Below are 8661 nucleotides of genomic sequence, written 5' to 3'. Positions count from 1 at the left end.
CATTGGTTTTCACTCAAGGAATTGAACGACGCAATCTCCAATTTTAAGTTTCATCGTGCAGTCAGTAGAAGCGACAAGCCAAGACTGTTCGAATCTGATTTAAAAGTGGTTTCTTCAGCGAGTGCATCCCTTGTGTTGATCCTTCACATCCCTTTGATCCTTGACGGCTACCTCCCTGAAAATTCTCCACTTCTAAAAAGTCTCGTTCGGTTAGCCCAGATTACACAGTTGGTTTTGTCTCCAGTTTTGACTGCAGAGGCAGTTGGAGACCTTGAAGAATTGGTTGCCAACCACCACGAAACATTTGTTGTGTGTTATGGGAAAAGTGCAGTCTTTCCTAAGCTCCACATGTTGCTTCACGTGGTTGAACAGATAAAAACTCATGGACCGGGGCGGCATCACTGGACCATGCGTATGGAGGCCAGAAATGCTGTTCCAAAATCGAAAAAGATGTTTAATTTTAAGAACATACCATTTTCGGTCAGTGAATTTCTCCAAGCTAACATGTCTCACGCTCTTTGGAATTCTGATGGGAGTCCCAAAACTGGACATGCGACTACAAAGCTACCTTCGATTGCTGGTGTGCCTTACACTCTTACTCAAAGCTTTTGTAGTGCTGGACTGCCTGAATGTGGCATAGGGAAGACTGCTCTTGCTATGCCAAAGGTCCTTGTTAAAAATGTGTTACTTAGGGTAGACGATGTTGTTGTCATTGGAGCTGCCAGTGAAGCACCCTGCTTTTGCAAGATACGCGACATAGTTTCGTTTGAAGGTCAGGTCTTCTTGAAGTGCCAGCTCCAGACTACAACTTCCTATATGGAAAAGGCAAATGTTTTTGTTGGAAGTGATACTCTTCATGAGACCATATTTACACCCGAAAGTTTGCTTCTTCCATGGCCTGTTTTTTGGCACTCCAAAGAAGGAAGCGTTTATCACATTCCTCAATGTATTTCATCTTGCTCCCACATAGAAGCAGTGTGGTAACTGGTCTTCCTACTAACCGATGGTTTAGTGAGAAAAGGTACCCCTCCATTACCAGTTCACAAAAGAGAACTTAGGGTGTGTATTTAGGGGCAATTACTTGTACATAGCGGTATTATTGTGTGATGAGCTGCGAAGAATGCTTTCACATGCAATCACATTATGCTTGTTGTTCTCGTGAATGCACTATTGTATGTCCCTAATTTGTTTCTTGAAGATAAAGAAAAATGCAGTATAGTTTTATGCAGGCAAGTTTTAAAAGCAGGCTGTTGTCACAGAATACCTGATTGTGTTAGGCTGTTAGTTGGTACTGGTCCTCCTGTTGTGACATGTCTCTTTATCACATTTCTACATGGTTTTATAATAAATTTGCATCATTACCGTCTGTCTTAAGTCACTTCGGTTTTTTGGAAACGCACAATAAGGTACTGGTGAAATGCTGTTCTTTTTTAAACCTTATATTTTTATTGTACATAAATTGACAATTAGGACTTTCATATTTTGTTTCTTCATATAGAGAACTCTTCCAAGTATGCACTGGTCTTCTGATAATCTGCTGCCCCAGTTCTCATCAGTGGTTCAGCCATTACTGAAAGGATTGGATATCAGCGAAAAAGACCACCGTCAATGCTCCAAGCAGCTCCGCCACGAGCTCATTCATTTTCTTAAGTATTAAAATTAAACACGATAATATCCTTATTAAAAAAATAGTAAGGGCTGTTAATATATTCAAGCAGATCTGCCAGTTTGGAAGATAAATTTATTTTTAGAAGTGGCGCTGTTTACGAAGACTGGTAATGAACAGTAAGGCAGAATGCGGTACAGCTCACCATATAAGGATGCTCTGCTCTTACCAACCGTAGAATACCGTGCATCCGCACTAAGTGCCTACCCCCAAAATATTACACATGAAAAAAAATATGCACAGTACATATATATAAAATTGATGACTTCACATGTGCCCTTCCCCTTTTTTTCGTGATTATCTTCAAATTTTGAGTGGGCACTTGCTCAGTATTTTACGGAATGTACCAAAAATATGGCTCAGCTTGTTCTGTTCTATGTTTCTTATTTATTCCACTTCAGGAGTTCTATTGCAAAAGACTCTTTACTTATTTCAAAGAGGGCTTGTTTATTTTACTGTACAGCTTCACATGCCCTTTATAGCAGTGGAATTTCAAGCATTTGTTTTGTGCTAGCTTTTTTTCTTTGCCTCGATGTTTGCATTGGCAACATTCAGAGGGGATGTACAGTGTATTCTATACTGATGGCAGCAAAGCTCAAAGATCCCTGTGTGTTAAAGTTCAAATAATTGTCACCAGGAGGTCAAAATCAATCCAGTCATCTTGGACATCTCTTAAAGCCAATTCATTGTGTTTGGATATAGAACACAGCCCTTTCCTATATCTTCTATTTCTCTTGGTCCTCACCAAGAAGATGGCAGAATCGTATTGCTCCTGGCCAGAAGAACATGGTAGAGTGTTATGCTAATAAGGCTTCTGTCTCAATTATTTTTCAGCGAGAATAAACTAATTCAAGATGGGAATTGTGCCATGCGGCGATGGAAGTACTTTGCATTAGGAGAGTCACTCGCATCAACTTACCCAAACATGCTCTGGGAGGAGGCCCGAAAAGACAAGAAAGGGCGAACTAAGTCACCGAAGGTAACTTCAATAGCAGTTTCCAAGTGAAAAATATTCAAAGGTGTTAAGGGACCCTGAAATAATAGCATCAGGCACGCAAAAAAAAAAAAGAAAAAAGCTTGTAACTTCAGCGCAATGGGTCGGCGCAGTTTTTTCAGCATATGGCGGTTTTGCCCCATATGACGTCATGCACCCTGCCCCTAATGAAGCAGCGTTGCGTTCAACGCCTACCTTCCTGTCTGCTTGGAAGAGGAGCCCCAAATCACAGCCAAGTGATTGGCACTCGTGACGCCCGTGACATTCTGTGGGGCGAATTCTGGTATGCTCGATTCACATACCACGATGTAAGCAAGAGTCACAAGCTTCCCCTTTCCCTGTTCCACCATTTTATGGACACCCTTTTATGATACCTTTCAATGTTCTCCACTAGTCAGGTATATATTTGCGAGGGGAATCACCTGAGCTAGTTGGCCGTACATATTTAGTTTTGTTTAACCAGCTGGGAACTTACAGAAATATAGAGATAGGAGAAAAGACACCCAATCGCTCTATATTTCTGTTAAGTTCAGCTGGTTCCACAAAACAAATAATATTGTGCCACAAAATAGTCTACATTGAAGTAATTCAGGAATCAAACATTTCCTTAAAATGGTCTATAGATTTAAGTCCTGAATTATAAATTGTTGTTTCATTCAATATACTCTTCCTTAAAGTGGTCATTCAATGGATCTTGCTATTTAAGCCAGCCAACTCACGCTCTGTTAAATGATTATTACGGTGATTTGTGCAATTTCCTTTTATAAAATTTTCAGAGTGTGTTCATGACCAAACTGTCTGAGGCAAGACGGCACAGGGCTCACAGGTGGGCAGCTAGAGAGGGACTCCTGTGGTTCAGAATGCAGTTGTGCCACCAGAACTGGATGCTGAATCTGCATCAAACGAGCTGACAGTAAGTTGTGTATTGAAAACTGTGTACATCATGTAGCTACACTCGATATGCTTACTCCCCACCGTGAAAAAATGTAGGCGTAAAGCAGCATGTTCTACGACACTGGTGGTGCAACACACTACATCGGCCCATGTATCTGTAGCTTTATGTCGGGCGTTCTTTTCCTGGCCACACGGCATAGAAGCACACTAAGCAGTAGCCTTAACTGCAAGTAGTTGAAAAACACTTGTGAGTCTTGAGACACTTATTTTCTGGAAAGGTGAAAGAACACTAATAATAATTTATTTCTTTAGGCACTTAGTAAAGCTCTTGGTCCAGCTGGTCCATTCAACAAAGAAAGGCTGTTTTTGCTGCTGCATGCCACGCTCGGGGAACGCAAGACCAGTCCTGTGGCTTGTCTGCCGTGCTACTTTCTTAATGAAGATATTGTGAGTATCTTGGATAATAGTGCATGCTGTTCCAAATGGTGTTGCACTGATTCACACAATGTACTTTCTAATTGCAGATGACTCTAGAGGCAGAGCTAAGGTTTGGCGACAACGTGGCTAATCTTTTGCAGAGACTATCGAAGGTTAAGCAACTGGTATCCACTATCTGTAACCGGCAGATGGACTTTGCCGAGATCGACAATTACCTTAGGGGAAGACATGCTAAATGTGCACTCATAACATTGGTAAGCTGGTTGGTGAGCGAGATATTTGTGCAAACAAATCAAAAGACATTTGTTGTCATTGGCTATTATTTATGTAGTTTAAAAGGTTCCACTTGATTTGTATAAAGCAGCTGTGAATTTTTTCTGCAAATTCCTTGGTTTTTGGATGCTTTCACCATCTTAGCACTGGGAACTAGCTAGACAGGCCAAGGGCACAGACAGCTTAAGTTAATTTTTTTTTGGAACTGCACTACAATACCATTGTACAGGCGTACCAGTGAAACCTAATAGGTGCCCGAGGAAAGTGTTGTACAATGTTATATATGTATAATGTGTAGCGTTTTTTCTGAAAAAGGAAACACCTTTTCAGAGCGACGTCTCCGCTGAGGACACAGCATCTCCTGGCCCAAGGATCTCCTGGGGCATATCGACAAAAATCGTCTCTAAAAAATCATCGAGCTAAATGACGCTACTTTGGAGAAGGCTCTACTCCTTTGCCTAAGGGTGTATTATGTCAAGGACATCCCAGGCAGCACACCAATGTTGGACCTACATTGGGCCAACAATGGCAAACGCTGTCTCCGGAGGTTGGTCCAACATTGGTATTCCGGCCGAGCGCAACTTCTTCCAATGTTGGCCCAGCCATTGGCACCAACGTTGGGCCATCGTTCAACCAATGTTCCAGCCATCATTGGCACCAACGTTGGGCCATCGTTCAACCAACCTTCCAGCCGTCATTGGCGCCAACGTTGGACCATCGTTCAACCAATGATCCAGCCATCATTGGCACCTTTTTTAGGCCCTCGTTAAACCAATATTTCAGCCATCGTTGGCATCCACACTATGTCAACATAGTGTGGATGCCAACGATGGCTGAAATATTGGTTTAACGATGGCCTAAAAAAGGTGCCAATGATGGCTAATGATGGATAAGAAACAGGCCAGGGGTTCTTAAAACCCAATGTTGGAATAACCAGGATTAAAACACATTGCTATCATTGCATGGCCAGCATTAAAGATATGGCATTAACACTGGGAAGCCAAAATTGGCATAGCCAATGATCATTGGCTATGCCAATTTTGGCTTTCACACTAATTCAATGGCTATGCCATCATTGGTATACAAGTTCAATCATTGAATAGGCCGTTATCTGCAGTCAAGCTGATTCATTGGCATGTCCCAGTGTTAATGCTGTATCTTTAATGCTGGCCATGCAATGATGGCAATGTGTTTAAATCCTGGTTATTCCAACATTGGGTTTTAAGAACCCCTGGCCTGTTTCTTATTAGCAGCCCACTGCAAGAAAAACATTCTGGGCACAAATGGCAAGGTCCTCTAATCTTTGTCTGTGCACTATTTTATCTGGCGAGCAAATGACTATTTCAAGATCAATTAATACTTTTTTCGGAACTTTTATTGAAAGGGGCTAGGGAGGAAGCTCAGCGGGGAGCCTATGCCTGGACCTGGGGAAGGTCCTGGGGCGAGTCCTGGGGCTGGGGAGCCATTACGGCTTCCGAACGCCTCTTCCTGCAGCCTCCCCTGTCGCAAGACCCTGGCAGTCACTTCAGCACCATTTTTAAGCTGCCGATTCTTCAATTGTTAGCTTCGCACTGATGGCATCTACGAAAAGATCCAAAGGTCAAAGATCAACGCTTTTAAACCCACATTGGTCTTAGTAAAGCACACTCCCAAGCAGCACTTCAACAAATATTAAGGTTTGAGTGTCCCCCAAAAAGTCCCTCGCTCACGACTTTTCAGTCCTTGCGGCGTAGCACCCGTGGTAGCCGATGATCAGGGGTCTATGACGTCAGGGCCGAGGTCCGGACGTAGTGACGAGGCAGTTGACCGATGGCCGAAGGCTTGAATCAGGCCCCGTACGCCGGTGGCAGCCTATGACCAGGTGTCCGCCAAGGTCTGGGCCGAAGGACGTAGCGACGAGGCAGTTGGGCGTTGGCCGAAGGCTTGAGTCAGGTTCAGAACGTCTGTGGCACGGAGTGGCAGCGGGTGTTCAACTGCGCCACGCATGCAGTCTTGTCTACCTCCGGAAGGTTGGCGCCCGGACTGCGTGAGAAGTGGGTTGTGGGTCGGGCCTCTTGACGTCTGGTCACGCCGACGGAGGTCCGGCCTGGTCGCGTCTGCACCGTCCTTTGTCAACCGCCCGAATCCCTTCTCGCGCTCCTCGGATGCCCCCACCTCGTCGTCTTCTTTCTCGTCCTCTTAGGCTGGTCGCGGGATCGCTCGTCACACCAGACTAAAGCCTGGTTCAGACAGTTGCGTTTGACTGCGTTTTACTGCGTTACGGCAGCGAGAAACCAGGATATCCCTGCTGCTTATATCGCGTGCCAAGACGATTCCTTGAATTGGATTCCACGCTTCATACGAAGCACAGATGTGCCGGTGACTCGCTTTCGGTACTCGACGCAACGCAGTCAAACGCACTCAAACGCAAGTGTCTGAACCGGCCTTAAGCCAATCAATTGGCGACGTGCGCGACCGAAAGCGTCGCTGAGGTCGGCCTTTCACGATTGGGCCAAAAGCTGACTATGACGTCGGAAAGGGTATACCATCGACGGAAATAAGAAGAATGAAGGAACTTTAATTTCGACGGTGTGGGCAGTGTTCCTTTGAGAGCGCAATGATTTCAGGCTTCCACCATGCTATTTAAAAACACCATCGAACTTGTTGTTCGCAAGGTAATGACGTCACAAGGGGGAACCATAGGAGGGCGCCACCAAAACATCTCGCCGCTAATTACCAACGTTGGTAGGCCACTGGCTAAGACAGGCAATCGGTGGCCAGCTTAAACCAATCGATTGCCAACTTTGGTAACCCGTTGGCTCTATTACAGCTTATATTTCTCAGGGCGTTGTCCCTACCGTAGTCAGTACTGCAGTTGCCGTATTTTGTACGCACTTTGAAGTCATTTTCGGGCAAGCAGGCATAATGCTCAGCGTCTTCTGTTATAGACCTTTCCAATGTTGCTAACTTGCTCTGCGTGTGAAAACAGAAGAATGGTTCCCCCCGGAGGCATAGCTAGAGATTGTTCTCAGCGTGCGCGATCAGGACATTAAAAGAACTAAGCCAACTATATATAACATTGGTAAGCCACTGGCTAAGACAGGCCAATGTTGCCCAGCCTAAGTCAATCGATTACCAATGTTGGTAATTGATTGGTTTAAGCTGGCCAACATTGGCCAGCCTAAGCCAATTGATTACCAATGTTCGTAACCAATTGGCTAAGACAGGCCAATGTTGGCCAACCTAAACCAACCAATAGCCAACGTTACTAAGCCGTTGGCTGAGGTTGGCCAATGTTGGCCAGTCTAAACCAATCGATTGCCAGCGTTGGTAAGCCATTGGCTGAGGTAGGCCAATGTTGGCCGGCCTAAGCCAATCGATTACCAACGTTGGTGAGCCGTTGGTCAAGTCAGGCCAACGTTGGCCAGTATATTCCAGTGTACCACCAATATTGGTTCTACGATGGCCACATTGGCTCAATATTGGACCATTGTTTGCCAATTGAATACCAACGTTGGCCCGACGTCGTGTGCTGTCTGGGATAACATACCCCTCGGCATTTGCGCAAACGTTGGGGCTCGTGCAAAGTGCGATAAGCAATGGTGAAAATTTTCCCCGCTGCTGGGCTAACAGCAAGCTCGTAAAGATTCTAGAGAGCATGAAGGTTACGTAAATGTACATATGTTTACTGCGGCAAAGTCACTGCAGGTGTTATTTCACAGAGGAAGAATATCCCTGGCTTTAACGTAAGAAAGTACTCGTTCATCTTACAACGCAAGTGCATAAAAAAGTAGTTTTTTGCAAATGCACGATTAATGTAACAGCCTGATGACGTACAAATCAAAGTATGCTTGTGCCATTCTTTGCGGATCCCAGTGGTATGTGATAACATGTTGCAATGTTGGTATTTATTATACAGTAATGGGCACAAGTAGATGTGTTCGGATTGCTGAACACTAGCGCAAGACGCAGATAGTGATGCTGTGATATTTTCCAGTAAGAAACTGAATACAGCAGCTCCTGATCTCTTTTTTTTTAGTTAATACTGTAATACAGTTTGTGTGACTTGCGTAACTTACCTACATTCGGTCACATTTATTTCAGTAAAAAGAGTAATAAGTACTTTGTTTAACAGTAATAAATATTCTTAGGAATGCAGAATCTTGATCTCACTGTATTTTTTGTTGAAAAGTGCTTGGGTGCAGCTATTCCATGCTTCGTACAACGAAAAAGGGCTAACTGTGATAGTAGTGTGAGTTCTTAATGTGTTCGTTCGTTTGAATTTCAATAAATGGATTATGCACCCTTCAACAGACTGTGGGCTGTGCTAACAATTACTTAATACTTTATTGCTCTAAACAACTTAAAAGCAAAAAAAAAAAAAAGAAAAAAAATGACGAAGAAGAGACATACACCA

At 44.0% G+C, this 8661-nt stretch overlaps 1 pseudogene; it reads left to right on the top strand.

Moving 5' to 3' along the window:
* The first annotated feature begins 657 nt into the window (after positions 1–657).
* Positions 658–7917, top strand: LOC121045635 (annotated as a pseudogene).
* Positions 7918–8661: the final 744 nt, after the last annotated feature.

Source organism: Ixodes scapularis, unplaced genomic scaffold, assembly GCF_016920785.2.
Source record: "Ixodes scapularis isolate PalLabHiFi unplaced genomic scaffold, ASM1692078v2 PGA_scaffold12__126_contigs__length_90152505, whole genome shotgun sequence".
Taxonomy (NCBI): Eukaryota; Metazoa; Arthropoda; class Arachnida; order Ixodida; family Ixodidae; genus Ixodes; species Ixodes scapularis.
Note: the sequence above shows the minus strand (reverse complement) of the source record. Positions and strands in the feature narration are given on the sequence as shown.